Here is a 26112-nt window from a genome sequence, read left to right on the forward strand (position 1 = left end):
TTTTTTCCTTTTTGATCTGATTTTTCTTATATAGCATAATAAATATGGCAACATGTATAGTAGAATTGCATTTTTAAACATATTTTGAAGTACTTACTGTTTAGGAAAGAGAGTGGAAGGAAGGGAAGGAAAAATATTTGGAACATACGTTTTCTTTGTATATATTTTGAAAATAAAAAGTTATTTTAAAAAGACTTTAAAGGCCTAGTTAAGGAGTTTGCATTTAATTCCAGAAACAATTGAGACTTACAGATAATTCAAGCAGACAAATAACATGGTCATTCTTATACTTTAAGAAATTTTTATTGGCAATTATGTGAAGGAAGGCTATTTGAAGCTTTGACTCTAGGAAACTTTTGCAAATAGTAAAAGTTAATGACGGCCTGAAATAGGATCATTGTTATATGTGTCATTGGAGGAAAAGGGATGGATAAGAGATTTTGTAAAAGTAAAATATATAAGAATAGACAACTCATTTGAATACCTGAAATGAGAGAGAGGATTGGTTTGAGAATTATAAAAAATAAAATTTCAGGATGAATGTTGTGTTGCATAGTTATTTTTCTGTGATATCAGCCTACCCAAATCCTTCAATGGGTATCTTGTTAGCCTGCTGAGCTAAGAGCAAAGACTTTGTGAAGCTAAAGCCATGAAATTTATATACCTAAATCGGCAAGTTTCTTTATATTCCAAATGAAGACAGTACTGGCTGGCCTTAACTGTGGGCTGCTAATAATGTCAGGAAGAGAAGATAAAGAGAATAACTCAATATACATTAATTCTGTTAAAAAGACCACAATGTGCAGATGGTAGGTCTCCAGATATACCACCTTTACAGAGGAAGAACTGAATGTTACCCAATGAAGGAAGCATCTGGAAATCAGATAAATGCTCCCTATCTAAAAAAGAAAAAAAAATTACTATTTGAGGTATAGAGATAGAGATAAAGATAGATATAATTTATTTATTCAGATACCTTGGATCTAGTATCATTAGGGTAAATAGATAGTATTTTAAACCAGCAGCTAAGCACAGTTACTACTATATGATAGATGTTTGAAATGAGTATAGTGACTGAATGGTCAAATCCCTGTTTCCTTGAGCCTTTACTTTGGGATGGTTCTTTTTTTTTTTGTTAGTACATGAAAATATATAACAAATTTCATAATCTAGGAAAGTTATGCTTCCCATTCATCATTATTTTGCCTTTAGTGGAAATTACATTCAAAACATGGCTCCCCAAAGAACTCAGAAACCTCCTTTCTGTTAGACTTTTACATAAACTATAATCAACTACATGATATATTCCATGGAGTAAGGTCGAAGGATTTCAGAGCTAGAAAGTATCTTTGAGATGTCATCTAGACAAACCCCATTTTAAAGAAAGGAAAGGAGAAATAGAGAAAAATGAATTCAAGGTCACATGGAACAGTGTCATAGCCATAATTAGTATAAAGTTCTCCTGACTTTGAATACTATTGAATTATAATTGTTTGGGTATTAACTCACAGTCATCACATCATGTTTTACAAAAATTCTATCTTCTTCAAATTGTCTTCATTTTTCCCCATCTTTTTACTTTCTATCCTACCTTATGATCACCTTGAATTCTATCAACATTGCATGTTCAGTTGTTTTCTTGGAATTTCTTTGCTCTAATTCCAACTACAATAATCTCTAGTTTATCATAAAAATCTGTTCCTGCTCAATCACGAGATCTTCCCACCCTTTGTGCCAAGTTTCCAGAGGCAGACAACACTGCCTCTCAGTGGCCAACATTCAATACTGCAAATAAGTTTATTTGGTAATATTCCCTATACCCAGTTAGAGAAGGAAAAAGAATTCAGTCCCCATGTTCTTTATCCACAAAGTACTTGACAAGATCAGACCATCCTCAAGCAAAATTATAAAGTCCTCTATTTAATTTTGGAATATCCAGTTTTCCTGAAGCATTCTCCTTCTTTTATGACACTTACAAAACCCTCTTTAGGCTCTCAATGTTCTTCTGCCCCATCTCATCTTTTATCTCTCTTTTCAAAAAAAAAAAAAAAAAAGTGTATACATAAAGGACATAAGAACAGTCATTTACTCCTTACCTTTCCTGAATGTCTTACATTACCTTCTATCAGAGAGCATTTCTTTTTCATCAGTATCAAAACCCTGAATTGAATTTAATTGAAAGAAAAACTATGTACAGGTTGGGGAGTCAGGGAAGGGGAGATTCAATACATAAGAGTCTTCACCAATTCCTTTTACTTTACCAGTAGTCAGTCTCCTATTCTATATACTCACAGGGGCAGATGGAAAGTAGATCCTAGGAAGAGTAAGGTCTCTTAAAAACTGCATTCCATGTCATCAACAATCATCCATCAAGTGTGGAAGTCTCACTCCCTCTGCAAGCTATTATGTGCTAGACTTCTAAGTCTCATTTCCCAGTTGCCTTGCTTTCTGCAACCAATCACTGATTCCTATTAATGCATGAATTGATAAGGCTAAGGGTTATGACCTTAACCAAATATATGCATGTTTTTATAGAGGATTCTCAAAAACTAAGACTCTCCTTTTTAGCCCTGCAGGCTACAAGCAATGGAGTGGGTTATTAGGTTGAGATGCAAAGCCTTTCCCAGGTCCCTTCAATCACATCATAAGATACCAATTCAATCTGCTCATAAGATCAGCTCATGATCAGGATAAATCTCTTTCGAAATTGCTTTTGTGGTTATATTGGGAACCACATGAGAAAATCATAATCATTACCTTATAGTCATACCTTGGTGTTTCACTCAGAAATGTATAATCTACCTTGATCATCTACTTTATTCACAAGACTTGACTTCAAATGACTTTCATCTATTTCCAAAAGTCAAATCCTTTCCCAAGAGATGAAGATTTCTCATCAATGAGAATATTCAAAAGAAAGTAGCAGACAATGAACAAAAATAAAACTCCAAAAGAACTCTTGACAAGCCATTTGTGAATGAATCATCAGAATAATGGGTTTGAGACCAATTACATGTTTTCAACCATGTTCCCTTTTGGAATTTTAGAATCATTAAACTTCAGAGTTCGTAGCAATGGTTGAGATAAAAGGATAAGAAAAATTAAAAGCAGCCTCAGAGATCATCAAGTCCAGAACTTTCGTTTTATAGATGACCAATGAAATGAGAAGCCATGTGCCATGTCTAAGGTGACTCTGTTGGAAAACAAGAGTCAGGACCAAAATCTGTGCCTTCCAACTTGTTATGACATTACCCAACAAATGATTGTCCTATCTTTGCTCGAACATTCACCAGGGATAAAAAAATTAATTACCTCCTGAGACAGTCCCTTCCATTCTTTGAATTATTTTAATTGTTAGGATTTACTTCCCTACATTGAGTTGTCATAGATTTCTCTCAAATTCCAACTTGTAAGTCATAATTTCCCCTCTGGAACACAGAACATGTAACTCCTTCTCAAAACATCCCTTTAAATACTTGAAGACAACTATCATGTCACCTTTATCTCATCCCATTCAGACTAGATGTCTCTAGTTCCATCAGCCAAATCTTATTTGATAGAATAAAAGTTCTTTCAAAATCCTGCTTTCCCAACTCTGAACTAGGTCATGGGATCATGCTTATCTTTCCTATATGAGAAGAGAGCAAGGAGTCAAGAGCTACTGTGTAGCTTGTAAATATTCTAAAATATGCCTAATAGCTATGGTAACCTTTTCTCCCCTTATGAAGCATTTTCCCTAGTGAAAATTTGAGTCATCTAAAAAGCTAAGAACATTGCAAAAACAGGAGACATATGAGGCAAATTAAAACCCTCTTCCTCCTCATTAAATGGCTAATTCATTCTCTGCTCCCCAAGGACTGAGATATTGCCACCACTGCAAAATCACCAGGAAAAGGGGAAAAAAAAATGGGCTACAAACCAATGACATTTTCTGAGCTGAATGAGAAGTAACAACAATCTGAGGGCAACTATAACTTGTAGGCTGGCATTGTTTTTGTAATCAAAATTGCTCAATTATTCATTTTTTAAAAGTGTAATTAGCCTGCCATTGATGGTCCTGATCCCATATTCCTCTCACACAAGAATTCTTTAATGGAAGAAATTTCCTGAAATCTTAATCAATAAAACCCTAATCATGTTTCTCTATCTTGTGAATAGAGTTCAAGATTTTACTAGAAATAGCACTTTTACAGTGGTTGGAGACTTTCGTGATATTTAGCCTCAATTTAGTTTTGTTTTGGTAAAATTTTTTTCATGGGGAACAAGGGTTGGATTATTGACTCTCTAGCAAGATGAAGAGAACACAAGAATCAGTCTTAGAAGTTAGACATGACAAACATCACCTCTCTTAACCTTTTCATTTCACAAGGGAAGCCATTTGTCCAAAGCTGCAGGGAGAGAAAGTAATAAGTCAAAGAATCAGGGTTTTAACGCAGATCCTCTAAATGTAAAACTTACTTCATATCACCATCTTAATGAGCTCGGGCCAATTTTTTTTTCATTAATTTGAAAAAGTAAATTTGGATATTTACCAAAAAAAAGTCCTGGGACAGACATCACTCAGAGCAAAATCACACTCAGCTAAAATTGTGAAAAGAATCCAGTTTATATTTATTGTTGTTAGGTCTTTAAGAAATCAAATTATAGGCATAACCCCCCCAAAAAAAATTTCTCTCCCTGCATAGTTTATATCTAGAAATTCTCTCCCATTGCCCCCCTTCAGCTTTTGATTTTCTTTTTGTTTATATAACTGAGATCAGTCTTCTCTTAGCCTTAATAAACTATGATCCTTGACTACCAAAGCAGAAATGAGGTTTCATCTTTCCCTTGGATTACACGTTATATAATTATACCCTCCCCCATTTTTCTGCAAAAGGCTAGACCCTAGATAACAACAGGAACTAGTAAATCTGAACCTCTCTAGACTTCCATGATTGGCTAAAGTAAAGATTCTCCATGGACACTCTGTAAAGAGTCATCTGGCTTTTGTAGGAGGTTAACTATTTTCACCTGTAATTAGTTTTTGTCTCTTCTTTCTCTTTTTAACTTTGTACTATCTCCCATTCAAGTTTTCTAGTATACTCTAGTTACCAGATTTTTGCTCAGTATACATTGCAGCAATGCCTAGCTACAATTTGATAATCTCTGAAGATGTCATGGTATGGCATGGTATGACCCCATGACAACTAACTAATAACTGACATGGTACCTAGTACCAAACACTGTACTAAATACTTCATAATTATTACTTTTATATGATCTTCATCACAACCTTGTGACATAGGTGGTATTATTGTCCCCATTTTACAGATGAAGACATTGAGAACCAGAGGTTGATTTACCAAGAATCATATAGCTAGTAAGTGTCTTAGATTGTATTTGAACCCAGGTTTTCCTGACTTCAGTGCCAGAACTCTATCCAGCATATCACAAATAAAAAAGAATTATTTGTTAGTGGATATGAGGGTCCTTCTCTGTTCCTCCAAATTAGTCAATACAATTCATCACTCTGAGGGTTTTTTGGACAGGATTTGCACAAGTCAATAAAATATCTTGTCTGAAGCATTGCCCCAGACCTTGTTTTGTAGAGAAATGAACCAATCAATTGCATTTCAAATGCACCATTATAGTTAAATGATTAATTTCAAAGTTATTTCCATTTTTAAATTTAAACTTGCAAAAAATCCCTAATGAGCACTATACAGGCATAAAATGTAAAATGTTCATGTAACATCAAGCCCTGAAACTTACTAACAAACAAGGCTGTACAAAAATAGAGTGGGATGGGCTTTCCATCACCGAAGTTAGGTGAACATCTGTAGATATTGACATCAGGTGGACTATAGGGCCTTTCCAAATCTCTAGTTTTGACAATTAATGATGCCAAAAGGCTTCCCCTATGAGATGTGAATGATTAGCTAAATTACAAGAAGGTATAAAGCAAACCAGCCATTGCTGTGTCTGAAGAAGCAGCAGACAGCCTCTAGGCAGACTACACCACAATTTGTATCTGATATATCTGCAATGCATATATTCAATGAATAAGAATAGAAAACAGTTTGGTAATAATCATTTCAAAAGATATTCGGCCTCTCTGATAATCAAAGTGATACAAATTAAAATGACCTTAAAATACCACCTCACATTCACCAAATTGGCAAAAGTAACATAATTAAATGATGGCAAGGTCATGAAAAACAAGACATTTATTCACTACTGGTGAAATTATAAATTCATAGATGATTTTGGGGGAACAATTTGGCAATATAGTGAAAATTCTGCAAATAATCATACCTATTTACCCAGATTAATCAAATCAAAATTACATATGCATAAAAATATAAAACCACCATATATTACAACAGATTTTTAAAATGCATTCATATTTTTGCTGTTCTGCTGGCAGAGGTGCTCACCAAAGGGCCACACATGCCATAAGACAGCAGATGGACTGCACCCTGTCTCTTATAGCTTTTGCAACCAACAAACATTTTTCCTTCCTCCCCTGTTCCCTGGCCTTTAAAGTTCAAGTTTGTATAAAAATTAATTTACATGGAATTGCTTAAGATTATTGATTAGCTACTTTAGCCAACTTCCAGCAATTTAAAAGTCCACTTCTTAAAGAAAGGCAACAATAAAAAAGCAATATGTCTACTACTATTGAGCCAAGACTCATGCCAACATAGCCCTATGATTAATAAATATTTTTTTCTTGCTTTAATATTGCCAAGTTGTTTTGAGTTTTTTGTTGTTTGGGGTTTTTTTTGGTAATGGAGATTCGTTTCATGAGGCTTCCTTAGTCTGGGCAACATAGTAGCTGAATTTATAGAAGAAAAGAGAAAAAAATCTTTCTCTAATTGTTTTTATACTAAAGAACATGGCTAAACCACTAAACAGCAAGAAATGTACAGTCCTGAACTAAATGTTGGAGACACAAAAATAAAAATTACTGTCCTCAAGTAGCATACAGTCTATAAGAAAAATAATAATTGATGTTTTCACAGCATTTTACATAATCTCATTTGGCCCTAACAGCCTTGTGAGGTACTACTGCATTATTATGATTCCCATTTTGCAGAAGAGCAAACTACAAGTGACTTACCCATGAATCACTCTGCTAATGATATGGGATTCAAACATGTCTTTCTTGTTTTTGTCTATTGCTTTTTAAATCATGCCAAGAGACCATTCAAATTATGTCAGTTCCATAGAAACTGTTTTCCTCAAGTTATTTTATAGATTTTTGTAAGTACCTTTCCTCAAGGCATTTTTGTAGTTATTTTTATAGTTATCTTTGAATTTTATATTAGATATAAATAAGACCTAGAAAAACAAACATATAAGGCTTTGATGACTTATCTCCCTCACTTGGTGCATTGATCAAGACATCAAAGAGAAGGCATTATTTTTTCATAAAAGATAGAAGAGGGTATGAGCCAAGAAAGCATTAAAATAATGTCGGTTCTTCAACTAACATAGACACTTAAGTTCCTAGCCTTTGAAGACTTGTCTGTCACCTGCCACCCCCTCTCTTTTTTCCAGTAATGGAGAAAAAGGTAAAATGAAATACATAATTTAACAGCAGTAAGCAGTCTAGCCAAGGATACTGGGATTTGCATGGCAATGACCTTCCTTTCCGTTTTTATTCATTTGATGAATGACACTTGAAGTTTCTCTTTTCTCTTTATAAAAATCACAAGTTCAGGACACTATACCTTGTTTTTTGATAAAAGCATGGAACCTTTCTTTTAATTGAAGATTAATAGAATCTTCTCTCCTTGAAGACTGAGACTTCTCTGCAGATTTTCTTGATTATAACCTATGACCCAAAGTATCTGTTTGGGATTTCTTTCTATAGTAGGAAGCACTCCACTTTAATCTTTTGTGTTCCTGTTTTACTGTCACTCATCTCTTTCCATATTTTACCCTCCATCATTTCCTTTCTCTTCTATTCATGTAATTGTAAATGTTACTAAAGGAAAGTCACACAATACCATTTTAACCTAATTTCAAGAAGGTATTCACTAATGCAAGGGGAAAAAAAAAAAAAACAACTTTTAGTCTTTCAAAGCTGACCCCCTATCATTACACTTTCTACCATACCTATTCCAAATCTTTTCTTCTCAAAAGTCCCTATGTCAAATGTATATATTATAAATGAGAACAGCTTTATGATTGCTTTCTCTATCCCAATTCTACTACTCAGATCTCCTCAACATGATTTACAATTCTCTCCTCCTTTGCTTCAGTCTTTTAAGAGTTGGTTATTTTCTTTGTCAATGTAAGCTTTTCCATTTTTGCTCTTGGCCTTATCTGCTGCTCTGTACTCCAAGATACATCCTTTTTACCAAAATCTTTTGGTAAATCCCCTGGCATCTTCTCTCCTGTCCATAAAAATACTTAAGTCCCCTCAATATTAAAAATAAAAACATCTCTTACTTTATTATTCCATCAATCCATCATCATGTATAACAAGTGATATAAATTGCAGCTTCTTTTTTTGTACAAGCTGAAAACTTAAAATGGATTTTATATATTTAAATACAATTCTTAGAATGCTGTTTATATTTTTAAACAAATTGTATAGTTTATTTGGCCCACAAGCCATTTGCTGCTATATTACTCTTCCCTTCTATTGAATTCTGAGAGAGAAAGACAGAGAGACAGAGATAGAGACTATGTGCAGTTATTGCCTCTCCTTTCTCACATGCTACTAGTAAATTTTAATCCCTTTGGAATCTAGTTTATAACACTACTTATTGAAGTGCTTCTTCCAAGGTCAACAATGATTTCTTAATTGCTGAATCCATTGTCTTTTTCCCTGCCTTATTCTTCTTGACTTCTGCAATATTGATCCATCTGTGCTTTCATATAATATTTTCCTATGTTTTCCTGACATTGTGTTCTCCTGATTCTTTTTCTATCTCTAATTGTTCCTTTTTGGGTTCCTTTGCTGGATCTTCATTAATGTCCTACTCCCCTGTGAATCAGTGGAGCCTAGGACCTTTTTGTAGATGTTCTTTCTTTTCCTTTCCATATTCTCTGTAAGATGATCAGCTGCCATGGATTTGGTTTAATCTCTATGCAGATAAATAAAAAATCTACCTATTTATCCCACATCTCTTTTGAGTTCCAGTTATACATCACAACTGCTTGGTGATCATCTTTACTTGGATGCCCCAAAAGCATTACAAATTCAACACATGCAAAATATAACTTACCATTTTCCCTTCCTCATCGCAAAAAGACTCATTCCTCTTCCTATCTTTCCCATAATTCTTGAGGGTTCTACTCTCCTTCCAGGTACCCAGGCTAACATAATTGTAATCATCCTCAATTATGAACTCTTTTTCAGCTTCTATAGCCACATAGTTGCCAAGTTATTTTGATTCTTTCTCATACTAATCTCTTTTTCTCCAACAGCCTTCAACCTAGTTCAAACACTCATTCCTCTTCATACAGACTTTTCAATAATCTCTTAATCTGGCTTCCTTCCTCTCTTTTCACTTTATTCAATACACAACAACCAAATTAATATTCCTAAAGCAGAGTCTAATTATGACACTTCCTTCTATTCTAAAACCTTTAGTGGCTCATTACTACATCAAGGATAAAATTAAAACACCTTTATTTGTCATTTAAAACCTCTCACTGTATCCAAAATATTTTTTTAAAGTAACACTACGTTATTTCTTCATCACCTATACTATACTTCAGCCAAATTTGCCCACTTGCTTTTCTCCACATGCAACTTTCCATTTTTTAAATCTGCGTCTTATTGTTGTCTTCTATTTTAGGAATATCATCCCTCCACACTAACCTCTGTCTTTTGAAACCTTTATTTCCCTTCAAAATTCAGCATCATATATCAGCTCAAGTAAAATATCCTACATTTTGATCTCCTCAGCTTTTAGGATTTACTCCCACTCCTCTGTCTTTGCCTTGATATTAATTTCTATGTATTTTATATTTACTTATCAATGTATTATTGTTTTCCCCCAGCAGGATGAAAATTCCTTGAGGGCAAGAGTTGTTTTCATTTTTATTTTTGTACCCTTGGCATTTAGCATGTAGTAGGTGCTTAATATATGACTGTAATTGAATTAATTTTAATTCATTAGTATTAAGATGTTTAATATGATTATTGAGGACCATATGTCCTCAGGTTCCCTTTACCAGATACTTTAAACATTACTATCAACATTAGAATGGATATTTTACTACACAAAATTTGTGATAGTAAAAAAAAATTGCTACAAGAACCCATTAATAAAGAATAATAATAATATCTATTTTCTTATGTATGAAGTGAAAACTATTTATGTAGTTCTTTATCATTTTTAAAAATTTTAAATTTCATCAACCATCTTTTGTTCATATCTTCAAAAACTATTAGTGAATTTGGATAATAATTATCATTTTCATTTACAGCGATCAAGATAGGTTTTGACTTGCCAGAAATCAAATTGCTATTAGCAAGCCAGGACAAAATCCCAGATCTCCTGAATAATTTTCTGATGTTCTTTCCAAGGTATCTTGCTACCTTTTTGTAGTTGGTAACCATAAGTCATGACTCTCCTAAAACTGAGCAAATAAACGATCCCTAGGTTTTGTTTTGTTTTGTTTTTTTTTTTTTGTATATGATATACAGAGGTAAATCAGACAAGAAAGGACACATATCTATATCACTACCATTTCTTGTTTGTCACTGATTATTCCATCTCTGTCATTTTTTCCCCTCTCCTGTGGAAAAGGTTTTCTCATTCCTTGCATGCATGACTGACTATAGGTTCAAGATTGGATAAGAGGAAAAGGGAATCCAGAGCAGGGTTGAACAAAGATGAAAATGAGAAGGAACTAACAACTGAAGGTCATGATAAAGGCAGAAAGTGGCCATGAGAATCTTAAGGAAATGTGAAATATGAGCATAGAAAACTAACAGTTTCAAATGATAATGAAGCCTAAGGCTTGATCATCCTAGTGGGTAGCTGAAGTGCCCTAGAAGTGGAAGTCATAAGAATTCAATAAAGTATGAGGACAGAATATTAGAAGGATCATTAATAAAATCTGACAATTATAAAGCATGTTCCCTACTTCACTTACATTATGTGAATGAGTAAAAATTCAATTTGCACAGAGTTACCAGGAACTCATCTATCTCATGAAGTTTGTAAAATATTTTTACATACTGTATTTAGCTTTAGTCTTAAAACAAACTAGTGAATTTAGCATGAAAGATAGTATGTCACTTTTACAAGTAATGAAATTGTATCTCTATGAAGTTAGTGACCAGACTAAGGTCACATAGTAAATGTCAAAGGAGTTTTAACTCAGATTTCCTGATTGTAGGTCCAATATTCCATAAAATTGAAGTCCTCATTCCTCATAGTGGCCCTAGAAAGAACATAGATTAATAATTTAAATACAGTTAATTTTCTTATCTGTTAGCACAGTCCTCATTTTATACATAAGAAAATAAATACAAATAGTATTTTAGATGACTGTTCCGGGGTCATTGAGATAATTCATAACAGACCAAGTCCAAGAAATCACTTAATACAAAACTATATTTAAATCCAGACTGCCTTTTTATGGTGCTAAACAACCAATTTATCTGGCATTTTTAGCTGAATGCATTGGCTTTTTTTTTTCAACCAAGACTAGTTATTTTACTATTACCATGTAGAGATGGTCTCACTCTCAATCTCAAAATAATCATACACTATGTGATTCCATTACTCTAAGGTAAATAAAAATTTACTTACTTGATTGTTGTTTTGGCTATTTAATAGATTATTTCATCCAAAAACCAGATTCAACTCAGCAGTTCTTAATAACTCTCCACTTCTGCCTATTCTGCAGTTCCAAATTAGTTGCTATTAATTTTTAAAAAGCAAAAATTAACCTCTTGCTTTTTAAAATACAACAGAGGGGAAAGAACTTTAAGATGGGAAATTACCTCAATGGAATAAACTAATTGGAACAAGAAAAGGTTGGAATCTAAGTAAAGTGTACTACAGATAGTTACTGACCAAAGCACATAATTGTTCTTTAAAGAATAGTCCAGTTATACTGATAACTCTCTTAGTTTCCCAGATAAGGGAGAAAGGAAAATTCGGACTGATTTCAGCCAAAGGATCCAAGATACTTTGGATCTTTGCTGCTTCACAGGACACATATTATCATAAAAAGGAAAGCAGATAAATATGAAGTCCTTTTAACCTTGCCCCATTCTCATAGATTTCTCAGAATGCACACACACACACACACACACACACACACACATATATATAAACCAGGAAAGTCATACCTCATTAAACTACAAAACTAAAAATTATCTTAAAGTTTATCTTTAAGATCACTAGGTGTGGATAGATTGATGAACAGGTTGATAGAATGCTAGATCTCTAGTCAGGAAGATTTGAGTTCAAATTTGACCTGACACTCTGGCTGTGAAAGACTGGTTAGGTTAGTTAACTTCCCTTTGCCTCAATTTCCTCAATAGTAAAATAGGAATAGGAATATTATCTACCCCTCAGGACTGTTCCAGGGATGAAATGAGATAGTATTTATCATAATTTTTGCAAACCTTCTTATTATTTGTCATTTCAGTCCTGTCTCATTCTTTGTGACCCCATTTAATGTTTTCTTGCTGAAGAAACCAGAGTGGTTTGCCATTTCCTTCTCCAGCTCATTTAATAGATGGAGAAATTGAGGCAAATAGGGTTAAATAACTTATCCAGGGTCATACAACCAGTAAGTATCTGAGGCCAGCTTTAAATTCAAGAGAAGAGAAGTCTTTTGATTTCAGACCCAGCACTAGACCTCCTAGTTGTCTCTGAAAGAACCATATAAGCACTGTCTGTTATAATCTATATTATATTCTCTAATTCCTTTATTGCATAGAAGAAAAAAATAAAGATCAACTATAATTGAATCTACATTTAACTCATACATGGTAGGAGGATTGGGGTGGGGGGTGCAAAGAGAGTAGAAGTAACTAATTCAAGCAATAGCAAGAATGTACTTCTCCCTTGTCCCAGTTGCTTCTATATTTATATGAAAGACAAGGGTCAACTTTTAAGATTCTTTAATACTTTAAATTTTCCATTTTATTGGATATTTTATATCATTGTAATTTCTTTGCACAGATTTGTGATTAAAAAAAAACTCAAGAAATCTGAAAGATATGTACTGATTTCAGGGAGCAGAGCAAAACAAAATGTGGAAACCATTCTGGGCCTCATTTCCCTCATCCATAAATAAAAGGATGTAGCTGCCTTTTATTTTGAATAATCTCTTTCCACAAATTGCATCCCTACCCAGGAATCTTAGAGAAAAGGGACAATAACCAAAATTAGAACTGATGACAGGAAAAATTAAGACAATAGGAAGAATTATATTTTGAGCCCTATTTTGCTATTTGCCAGTAAGGTTCAAGTAACCATTGTGAATGTGGGTACTAATAAGTTTGTAGCACTGCAATGCCCCTCTTTAGTGTCTCCTTTCACTTTACTGCTTTTCTAGGTTTTTTCTAATTGAATAAGGAGAAAGACCTACTATGTTTTATGTTTTTGTTTTGTGTATGAGACACAGAATGGAGGGCCAATGTGTAAGACTCCATGTATAGTGAAGTCTTCACTGTGCATGGCTCAAAGGGGGATTGAATAGATATCTCTAACCTTTTTTCTGCCTCCAACCTTCTCCAAGAGAGCCTTTCAATCCTTCCAGGAGGGGGGAAGCAAGAGATAGGGATCAAAGTTATTATTCTACTCTCCACAGAGAGAAGGGATACAGGTCTGGAAGAATATGTCTGCTCCTTTAAATGTTATTTGTCTAGGGAATATGAGAAGTTCTGAGCTAATTTCTGATCACTTTGTCATTATGAATGGAAGGAGGAACCCCGAGATCTAGATCCAAGATCTGACCCCTTTTCTACTCAATACAAATTTTACAATGAATATACCTAGAAAATAGCAAAGAAACCCATTTAACCAAATCATAGCAAAACAGAAAGCAAAAGAAGATTTACATAGGAGAATACATTGAAACAATACAGAACAAAGAAATTCTCCCACTGGTAGAGCAATAACTCAGCCCAACAAAAGAGAGAGTTCTTGATCTTACCCAAGGGAATCACTTTCTGAATTCTCTAGAGTAGCAAGCTAGAAATAGGGACATGACAGAGACTACCTGCTCCTCTCTCATCTTCCTAGAGTTTTTTTTTTTTCCTTCACCAACCTGAAATAGGACTTGCTTCTTTCATTGTCTCTCTTGAAAATGGAAGTCAGTTCAAATCAAAGAAAATTCTGCTTGATGAATCTACAAAAAGCATGGGGACTGACTGACAACTGAAATTGTCTCTGCCCTCACCAGCTCTGCCTCACTCCTCATGCAGGAAATGACATTCATCTCCATCAATGAGGAGAGTCTCATGCCAATGAGACTTAAGACAGGAGTTACATCCATAATGTGAGAAATTGATGGGCATTTGTTTGGTTTTTACAGTTATGAAAATTAAATTGGAGAAGTAAAACAAATTAGAAAATTGAAACCTATGAGGTCATCAAAGAATAATCAGGAGTGGAGGTTTAGATTTGAATGGGAATCTCCTGGACTTTTCCCTTTCCTTCCTTGGGAATGTGAGCGACTTGGAGTCAGAGACTGGTTATGTGACAAGGAAAGGGAGGTGACTAACAATAGGCGTGCAAAAAACTAAAAGAAGAACTGCTCTAATCATATTTTGCCCAAAAATGAGTATAATACATACCTTAAACGGGAGAATGGTAACAGGGAAAGGATCTTGATTTGTCAAAACCCTGAAAGAAGTAGGACTAAGACCTGAATTCTGTAGATATGTGTTCCTATTCTATGGAATTGGGGTTTTCTCTTTCTTGCAAGAATGTAAAATAAATCTTTCCTGCATTCATCAGTGACTCAGTGGAGTTCTTGGTAAGATATTTGTTTCTTACAATAAGGAGAAGATTACATAAAAAGGGGTCAAGAAATACCAGTTCCAGACTCTGATATTTACTGGTTTTGTGATTGCAAGAAATCCATGGATTCCTATGTTCAACATGATCTTTTCCTTCTCTGTACTTACAAACTAGTTGGGAGGATAGGTCATATATACAACAACAAAGTAATGTGCAATTTGATGTTAAAATAAGCAATGAAATCTTGAAATGTTGTGGAAATTCAAATAAGAAGCTAATCAATCCAGTTTACATAAACAGACTTCAAAGAAGAGCTGGCACTTGGTCTTCACAGATGGGAAGTATTTTGATGGGAGGAGATACTAGGAATATATTAGGTAGGGATACAACCGTGAGCATTGGCAAAGAACAAGCAATGTTCAGGAAACCAGCCTGATTGAGCAGAAAACTTATTGCACCATTTAATCAAGGATTCTAGACCTTATAAGTCACTTCAATTTTCTGTGGCTCATGCCTGAGCTATATACTTTGCATTAAGGATAGAGTTACAGCTTTTGTGTGGACATAGTGTCAAAATTATTCTCTCTCTCTTATATCCTTTAAATTATATATAATGTACAGTAGGTAAATGAACCAGATCTATAACTTCTTTCTAAATTAGATCTCAAAAATATTGTATTTAAATAACAATTTCAGGTATGCAAAGTATTTTACAGAATTATCTTTTATTCTCACAAGAATTCTGGGAAATAGTTACCATTTTTATCCTCATTTTTTTTTTCAGATTGGGAAACTGAAGCTGAGAAAAATTGCCCAGGGCCATGTAGCCAGTGTCTGAGGCCAGACTTCCTGACTCCAATTTCATGGTTCTCTCCACTGCCCCATCTAGGTACATATAAGGACATACATAAATAACCACTGAATGGAAGAGTGGGTACAATAAGCCATATCACTTAGATACTTTTTCTCATTCCTTTTTTCCTTTTGCTCAGCACTGTAGTTGAAGTTATATAAGCTAAATGAGCATATTAATAGTAGACTTTTCCAGTTGACTGAACTGAATTGGAAAGTATTTGAGGGCTTCTCCTTAAATGCTAGCTTAAGAAGTCTGAATGATAGAATGCAATGAAAAACTACTGAAGTCTTTTGAGCAGAAAAAAATGATATAGGCCCTCTTTCTGGAAGATTGGTAGTGAATGGAAAGAGAGAGATGGGAGGATAGCTTGAGAGAACACTCAGGAGCAAGGAGAAATTTCATTCAGGCAAAGAAAGACCTAACTGTGTTAGTTGGTATACAAATAAGGAGGCAGTAGGAAAGGAAAGATTGAAGTTACCCAAAAAAAGGAAAGCTGATGCTTTAAGATCCTGGGAAAGCAGAGAGGGGAAAGTTCAATAATTATGCAAGAAGAAAAGTTCTGTTCTTTATAGATAGGAAGATAGAAATGGTTGGTTAAAACAAAGCGATCTTCAGGTGTACTGAAAAATTGAGGTGCCTTCCATTATCTAGCCTGAATCTTTTCAGTAACATAGAAAACAAAGTCATCTGCTAAAAGAAAGAAGGGCAGGAGTAGGAAGGGAAAGGAGGAATGTGGCCAAAATTTGTTTTCCTTTTAACACTTCTAAGGTAGGTTCTTTATATTCCTGTTCCTAGTCTTCTTTTTATTATGGACCTTGGATAGTCTCCCAGGATATTTCCCTAAGGAAATAAAGATAAATGGCAGAGAGTATAAAGAAGCTTCACAAAGGAGTAGTGAGGAGGGGAGAAGCTATTTGGCAACTTTTAGAGCAGAAACAAGAAAATTTCAAAAAGGCTCTTCTTGTGCTATGTAAATGATATGCAAATATGCATATGTGTATGCAGAGCATGTAACTTGCTAGTCACTCCATGCTTTTGGCTGTGGTCAGTGTTACTGATGGCTGGCCCAAGGCCCTGGCCTATGCTAACTGTCACTAAGGTCTACTTACTGTCACATGAACTCTGATATACAGATCAGGTACCAATTCATTTTAACATAATGCTTCATAGATCACAAAGCACTTTACTTACAATAACTCCATGAGATCCACAGTGTGTGTTATTATTCTGACTTTATAGACAAAGGATGTGAAGCTGTGAGTGGTATAAGGATTTACCGACAATGACAAAGCAAATAATTGTTGTAGATAGAATTTAAACCTGATTTGACTCCAAATCCACATATTCAGAGCTTCTTCTACTACTACAGAGAAGAGACACTATGTATACCCAAAGTAATAGCCAACTATATTCACATGAGGGGGAAAAATGAACAGAATGGATTTAGAAATTACTTTTTTCTCAAATGCTTTCCTATTTTTATCTTTAATTGATATTCACTAATGACACTATAGTAACAATTTTAATTAACAAATTATAATGGGCAATTAGTTGAAGAAGATGAAAAAAAAAATTCCAAATCTAATATAATGAAATGAGCATTTTCATTTAATCATTACAGGGGGAAAATGTTTTATTTATAAAAGCTGGCATCTCACCAAAAGATTAGTCTTTCCAAATGAGGGAAAAAATGCTTTCAAAAGAAAATGAAAGTGTAAAAACTTAATGGAACAGTGATGGAGGCTACATTTTAAGATGTGTCCTTATTTTCTTTTTCTAGATATATAAAAACAGTCTGCATTTCCTTAAAAATTGTAGGTCATCTTGGTTTATTATTATTACAGTTTTTTATTTACAAAACATATGCATATTTTCAACATTGACCCTTACAAAACCTTCTGTTCCAGCTTTTCCTCTACTTCCCCCCACTCCTCCCCAGATGGCTGGTAGTCCAATGCATGTTAAATATGTTAAGGTATATGTTAAATACAATATATGTGTACATATATTGTTATTGTTATCTTGATACACAAGAAAATCAAATCTAGAAAGAAAAAAAAAAAAACCTGAGAAGGAAAATGCAAGCAAACTAAAATAGAAAGAGTGGAAATGCTATATTGTGGTCCACACTCATTTTCCAGAGTTCTCTCTCTGGATGTAGGTGACTGTTCATTACTGAACAATTGGAACTGATTTGAATCATCTCACTGTTGAAGAGAGCCACATTCATCATAATTGATCATTGTATAATTTTGTTGTTGCCATATATAATGATCTCCTAGTTCTGCTCATTTCATTTAGCATCATTTCATTTAAGTCTCTCCAGACTTCTCTGAAATCATCCTGCTAGTCGTTTCTTACAGAACAATAATATTCCATAGCATTTATATACTACAATTTATTCAGCGATTCTCCAATTGATGGACATCCATTCAGTTTCCAGTTTCTAACCATTACAAAAAGGGCTGCCACAAACATTTTTAAACCTTTCCCTCCTTTAAGATCTCTTTGGGATATAAGCCCAGTAATAACACTGCTGGATCAAAGGGTATGTACATTTTGATAACTTTTTTGAGCATAGTTCCAAATTGCTCTCCAGAAAGGTTGAACTTGTTCACAATTCCACTAACAATGTGTCAGTGTCCCAGTTTTCCTACATCCACTCCAACATTCATCATTATCTTTTCCTATCATCTTAGCCAATCTGACAGGTGTGTGTGTGTAGTGGTATCTCAGAATTGTCTTAATTTGCATTTCTCTGATTAATAGTGATTTGGAGCACCTTTTCATATGACTAGAAATGGTTTTAATTTCTTCATTGAAAATTGTCTGTTCATATCCTTTGACCATTTATCAATTCGGTAATGGCTTAATTTCTTAGAAATTTGAGTCAATTCTATTTTGGAAATGAGGCCTTTATCAGAACTTTTGAATATAAAAATATTTTCCCAGTTCATCACTTCCCTTCTAATCTTGTCTGCATTAGTTTTGTTTGTACATAAATCTTTTAATTTGATATAATCAAAATTATCTGTTTTGTGATCAAAAATGATTTCTAGTTCTTCTTTAGTCACAAATTCCTTTCTCCTCCACAGGTTTGAGAGGTAAACAATCCTATGTTCTTCTAATTTATTTATAATCTCATTCTTTATGTCTAGATCATGAACCCATTTTGACCTTATTTTGGTATACGGTGTTAAGTGTGAGTCAATACCTAGTTTCTGTCATAGTAGTTTTCAATTTTCCCAGCAGTTTCTCTCAATGAATTCTTATTCAGTGAATTCTTATCGCAAAAATTGGGGACTTTAGGTTTGTCAAACATTAGATTGCTATTGTTATTGAATATTTTGTCCTGTGAACCAAACCTATTCCACTGATCAACTAGTCTATTACTTAGCCAGTACCAAATGGTTTTAATAACCACTGCTTTATAATATAGTTTTAGATCAGGTACAGCTAGGCCACCTTCATTTGATTTTTTTCATTAGATCCCTTGAAATTCTTGACCTTTTATTCTTCCAGGTGAATTCTGTTATTTTTTTTTCTAGTTCAGTAAAATAGTTTCTTGGGAGTTTGATTGGTATAGCATTAAATAAATAGATTAGTTTAAGTAATATTGCCATCTTTATTATATTTGCTTGACCTATCCAAGAACACTTAATATTTTTCTAATTGTTTACATCTGACTTTATTTGTTTGAAAAGTGTTTTGTAGTTTTGCTTACATAGTTCCTGACTTTCCCTTGGCAGATAAATTCCCAAAAATTTTATACTTTCGATAGTTATTTTAAATGGAATTTTTCTTTGTATCTCTTGCTGTTGAATTTGGCTAGTGATGTATAAAAATGTTGATGATTTATGTAGATTTATTTTGTATCCTGCAAATTTGCTAAAGTTGTAGATTATTTCTAATAGCTTTTTAATAGATTTACTAGGGTTATCTAAGTATACCATCATATCATCTGCAAAGAGTGATAATTTGGTTTCCTCATTACTCTCTAATTCCTTTCATCTCTTATTGCCAAAACTAGGATTTCTAATACAATACTGAATAGTAATAATGATAGTGAGCAACCTTATTTCACCCTGATCTTATTTTTTTCTTTTAAAAAATAGCTTTTTCTTTTTTCAAATACATGCAAAGATAGTTTTCAACATTCATTTTTGCAAAACCTTATGTTCCAAATTTTTCTTCCTCCCTCTCCCCCAACCCCTCTCATAGACAGCAAGCAATCCAATGTAGGTTAAACATGTGCAATTCTTCTAAACCTATTTCCATACTTGTCATGCTATACAAGAAAAATCAGATCAAAAGAGGAAAAAATGAGAAAGGAAAAAAAAAACAAGCAAACAACAACAAAGATGAAAATACTATGTTTTGATCTACATTCAATCTCCACAGTTCTTCCTTTAGATGTCAATGGCACTTTCCATCACTTGTCTATCAGAACTATCTTGAATTACCTCATTGTTGAGAAGAGTTGATCACAGTTGATCATCATATAATCTTGTTGTTGCTGTGTATAATGTTCTTTTGGTTCTGTTTACTTCACTTAGCATAAGTTCATGTAAGTCTTTCCAGCCTGAAGCATCTGTTTTCAAGCATCTATGTGAGCTTCTTATTCTTATGTTTTTTTTTTTAAATTTTTATTTAATAATTACTTTATATTGACAGAATCCATGCCAGGGTAATTTTTAACAACATTATCCCTTGCACTCGTTTCTGTTCCGATTTTTTTCCCCTCCCTCCCTCCAACCCCTTCCCTAGATGGCAAGCAGTCCACCCTGATCTTATTGGGAATGGTTCCAGTTTATCCCTATTACATATGATGCTTAGTGATGGTTTTAGATAGATGCTACTGACTTTTTTAAGGAAGAATCCATTTATTCCTATACTCTGGAGTGTTTTTATTAGGAATGGATGTTGGATTTTATCAAATGCTTTTTCTGCATCTATTGAGATAATCGTATGGTTTGTATTAATTTGGTTATTGATATAGTCAATTATGCAAATAGTTTTCCTAATATTGAACCAGTCATGCATTCCTGGTATAAATCCTACTTGGTCATGGTGTATTATCCTGGGGATGATTTTTGGCCGTCTCTTTGCTACTATTTTATTTAATATTTTTGCATCAAAAGTAACTCCTAATTATTGCTCTAATTTCCTCTTCATTACTGGAAAGTTCTCCCTTTTCATTTTTAAGACTAACAATTTGATTTTCCTCTTTCCTTTTTCTAATCAAATTAACAAAAGGTTTATCTATTTTGTTGTTTTTTTCACAAAACCAACTCTTTAGTTTTATTTATTAATTCAATTTTTTTTTTACTTTCAATTTTTTTAATCTCTCCTTTTATTTTTAGAATTTCAGTTTGGTATTTGATTGGGGGTTTTTTAATTTGATCTTTTTCTAGCTTTTTAAATTGCAAACCCAATTCATTGATCTCCTCTTTTATCTATTTTATACAAGTTAGCCTCTAGAGATATAAAATTCCCTTTTTCACTGCCATGGCTGCACCCAACAAATTTTGTTATGTTGTCTAATTATTGTTATTCTCTTGAATTAAATTATTAATTGTGTCTATGATTTTCTGTTTTATCCATTCATTCTTATTTTATATATAACTTTTTATTGATAGAACCCATGCCAGGGTAATTTTTTACAGAATTATCCCTTGCATTCACTTCTGTTCCGATTTTTCCCCTCCCTCCCTCCACCCCCTCCCCCAGATGGCAAGCAATCCTTTACATGTTGAATAGGTTACAGTATATCCTGGATACAATATATGTGTGCAGAACAGAACAGTTTTCTTGTTGCACAGGGAGAATTGAATTCAGAAGATAAATAACCCGGGAAGAAAAACAAAAATGCAAGCAGTTTATATTCATTTCCCAGTGTTCTTTCTTTGGGTGTAGATGCTTCTGTCCATCTTTGATCAATTGAAAATGAATTAGCTCTTTTTATCGAAGAGAACCACTTCCATCAGAATACATCCTCAAACAGTATCATTGTTGAGGTATATAATGATCTCCTGGTTCTGCTCATTTCACTTAACATCAGTTCATGTAAGTCTTGCCAGTCCTCTCTGTATTCATACCACTGTTCATTCCTTACAGAACAGTAATATTCCATAACATTCATATACCACAATTTACTCAACCATTCTCCAATTGATGGGCATCCATTCATTTTCCAGCTTCTAGCCACTACAAACAGGGCTGCCACAAACATTTTGGCACATACAGGTCCCTTTCCCTTCTTTAGTATCTCTTTGGGGTGTAAGCCCCATTCATTCTTTAGGATGAGATTATTTAGTTTCCAATTACTTTTTTGGTCTTTCCCCTGGCTTTTTATTGAATGCATCATGATCTGAAAAAAATGCATTTACTATTTCTGCGTTTCTGCATTTAATTTTGAGGTCTTTATGTCCTAATATATGGTCAATTTTTGTATAGACTCCATGAACTGCCAAGAAGAAAATATACTCCTTTCTGTCTCCATTCAATTTTCTCCAAAGATCTGTCATACCTAACTTTTCTAATATTTGATTTACCTCTTTAACTTCTTTCTTATTTATTTTGGGGTTTGATTTATTTAGTTTTGAGACAAGGTTGAGATCTCCCACTATTATAGTTTTGCTGTGTTTTTTTTTTTTCCTTGCAGTTCTCTTAACTTCTCCTTTAGGAATTTCCTAGCTAAACACCTAGCTCTGTTTTTTTTTCAACAGAAATAAATGAAACTCACCTGTTTCATTGAAAGCCCATCTTCTTTTCCCTGGAAGAAAATGCTCGGTTTATCAGGGTAGTTTATTCCTGGCTGCATTCCAAGTTCCTTTGCCTTTCAGAATATCAGATTCTAGACCCTTTGATCCTTTAATGTGGAAGCTGCGCAATCCTGAGTAATCCTTATTGTGGCTCCTCATTTTTGAATTGTTTTTTTTCTGGCTGCTTGTAATGTTTTTTCCTTTGTCTGATAGTTCTGAAATTTAGACACAATATTCCTTGGAGTTTTAATTTTGGGGTCTCTTTCAGGAGGTGTTTGATGAATCATTTCAATGTCTATTTTGTCTTCTATGACATCTGGGCCGTTCTCTTTGAAGATTTCCTGAAAAATAGGGTCTAGGCTCTTTTTTTCATCATGTTTTTCAGGGAATCCAGTAATCCTTAGATTCTCTCTCCTAGATCTATTTTCCAGGTCTATGGCTTTCTCAAGTAGGTATTTAACATTCTTTCAATTTTTTTTTTGTTTTATTTGACTGATTCTTGATGTCTCATAGAGTCATTCATTTCCATTTGTTTGGTTCTGATTTTTAATGAATTATTTTCTTCATTTGCTTTTTTTAGTTCTTCTTGTATTTGTCCAATCGAGTTTTTAAATGAGTTGTTTTGTTCTATGGAATTTTTTCCCATTTCATAAAAATTTTTAAGGAGTTATTTTCTTTTTCAAATTCACAAATTATCTTTTCCTGGGAGTTCTTTACCTTTTCCAATTCACAAATTCTGTTTTCCTGGGAGTTCTTTACCTTTTCCATTTCACATATTCTGTTTTTCAGGGAGTTGTTTTCTTTTTCCAATATATCTTTTAATGAGTTATATGCCTTTTCCAAACCCTCTTGCAAAATTTTCCTTTCCTTTCCCCTTTTTCTTCTAGTTATCTTTTAAATCTTTTAAATTTCTTCTAGAAGAGCCTTCTGTGTTGGGGACCAGGTTATGTCACCCTTTGGGGCTTCATCTGGAGACAATCTGCTTTTAGTCTCCTCAGGGTTTGAAATCTGTTCTTCTCTTTCGCTATAAAAGCTATATGTAGTTACAGCTTGCTTTGCCTTTTTACTCTTTTTTTTTTAAATTTGGGATCTGCTTTTAGTGCAAGGAAGATTTTCCAAGCTTCCTCTACAGACCAGGAACCTGTAGCAGAGGTCCCAAGAGACTTCAGCACTTTGAGGTTCACTCTTTACCTTTTGTGTTTGTGTTGGATGTTTTATGACTTTTGTGCTGATCTACTGGCTTGCAATCAGGGCAGAGTAGCCAACACTGTGGTAGAGTCCTCCCTGTAGATTCTCTGCAGTGCAGAGTCTGCACCAGTCCGTGGAGACCACACCCCACCCCAGGTCTGCTCAGCATGTGTTCTGCTTCCCTGCCTGTTGCTGGCCTTCTCCTGTGCCAGATCAAAACAGGTCTTTTCTGGCAATCTTTGAAATTATCTTCTGCTGGTAATTTGCTACACTCCCAATATTCATGGCTTCTGCCAGTCCAGTACTATTTCAAAGGCTGAATTTCATAATTAGTGTGAGGGTAGTGTGAGGTAGGTGAGAAAGAAATGTTTATCCTCTCTGCCATCTTGGCTCCGCCCCTCTGGCCATCTAGTTTTTATCAATTACTAATTCCTTCAAAAATCTATTGGGAAAACAGATATCTTCTCATCCTAGCAAATGGCAATCATGATAATTATAAAAGATTAGAAGAGAACAGTAGAAATGGTACCTTAGAAGTGACCCAAGATCAGCTTTGATCTAATTTCTTCATGGTTCCTGGCTCCTAATTACTTAATTTGGTTTAGCTATAGTGCAATTCACCCCTTACTCCTTTCTCCCACCTGGTTTCTGAACTATATCTGCCTCACAACCCTGTCTTAAACTACTTGGTATTCATCTCAGTATTCAGTGTCATAACTAGCACTCTACATTGATACCATAGCCAGCTATGTACTAGAGAACTTACGACATCCTCAGTTTAATAAGTTCTAAGAGAAATTACATGATTTATCACAACTCATTTAAAACATATCAGCCTCTGTTCTCAGTCTTGAACTTCCGTTCCCTCTTAACTATGGTTTGTTTGTTGTTTTTCCCCATCTCTTTCCAGTGTCAAAATCATTCTCTTTGTTGGATAATAGAGAGATCAGAATACTGGGTGGGGCACAGAAAAAGAAAAGAGAACTAAAAGAAAGCTGGATTAAAGAGGAAATGAATATCTTTCCACCAGGATATCTAGGGGAGCCAGGTGAGGGAAGGGGCCTGCTGCATTAGATTGATTATGAGAGTTACCATAGTCTGCATAGAAAGGACACTGACTCAGACTAGGAATTGTAATGAATCCACTATTCATTTTGGAACCCACAGTGTTAGTTTGCTGTTATTAATTTTAAAACAAAGGCCCCGCAATGTTTCATCTCCCCACCCATCCCATTGCTCCATTTCCTATTGTGTACTGGATTTCCCATTCCAGTTTAAGATTCTTGAAGGCAGGAATTCATCTCTTGTTTATATTTGCACCTACATTCCAATGCTTAGCACAGTTATTGATATATATTTAGGCCTTAATAAATGCTTATTTCCTTCAGTGTCTTTTCCCTTTAGAAATCACTATAGTGAAGGAATGTGTCTTGAGTGTCTTTTTAATCTGGAATGGGAGCTTATGTTGAACCAAAATGGAGCAAGAATTAAATAAGAAGAGGAATCATTGTGGTCACCTTCGATATAGCCTTTGGCTATCTAGTTGCATTTTACTAATTGAATTTATTCCAAGTTTCCATATCCCCACAGAAAGGTATTCAGCACTGATCACGTATTATTATACAGAATATTTGATAGACAAGAAAGCTGAAAAGTAAGAGTCAAATGATTATATTTCTTTATTTCTGTCTTTGACTACATGATTTGTCCCCCAGGCAATAGATCTTTCTCCTCACACACTAAAAGGCCATTAGGACATTGGAGGTGCCTGATTCATTCCTAATATACCTTCCCCAAGTTATTTGTAGAATTTAGGTGGCAGTATTCATAATTATGTTATTCCTATTTATTTCTAGTGCCTTATTAGTATAAACATGAAATCTGTGAAACTTGAAAATGGTGTTTTCTCACTCTACACATTACTTTAAAATCCCTTTTTCTTTTCCTTAACATTTTTTCACAAACTGTAGCTCATTTGAGGCTTTAGCTTTCATAACACTCCACTTATGAGTTCTTACCATTTTTATGGATAGATTAGACACAGAATCACAGAAGCTGAAAAGATGTTAGAGGACATTTAGTTCAGATATCTTCTCTACAGACAGTTCCATAATACAGTTATCTGACATAAAAAGGGAAGAAGAGAGCCAGGAAGTAAGCAACAGCACCAAAAAAAAAAAAAAAAAAAGATTAGCATATAGAGAAAAAACACATTAGGCTGAGACTCTGAGAGCAAGAACTATCTTTTACCTTTCTTTGTATTCCAGAGCTTGGGACATAGTAGGTGCTTCATAACTGTTGATTGGCTTACTGATAGACAACCAAATCTAAAACCACATTTCATGTGTCTCATATTCCTAGACCACAA

The sequence above is a fragment of the Antechinus flavipes genome, chromosome 5 (assembly GCF_016432865.1).
Source record: "Antechinus flavipes isolate AdamAnt ecotype Samford, QLD, Australia chromosome 5, AdamAnt_v2, whole genome shotgun sequence".
In the NCBI taxonomy this organism is placed as follows: domain Eukaryota; kingdom Metazoa; phylum Chordata; class Mammalia; order Dasyuromorphia; family Dasyuridae; genus Antechinus; species Antechinus flavipes.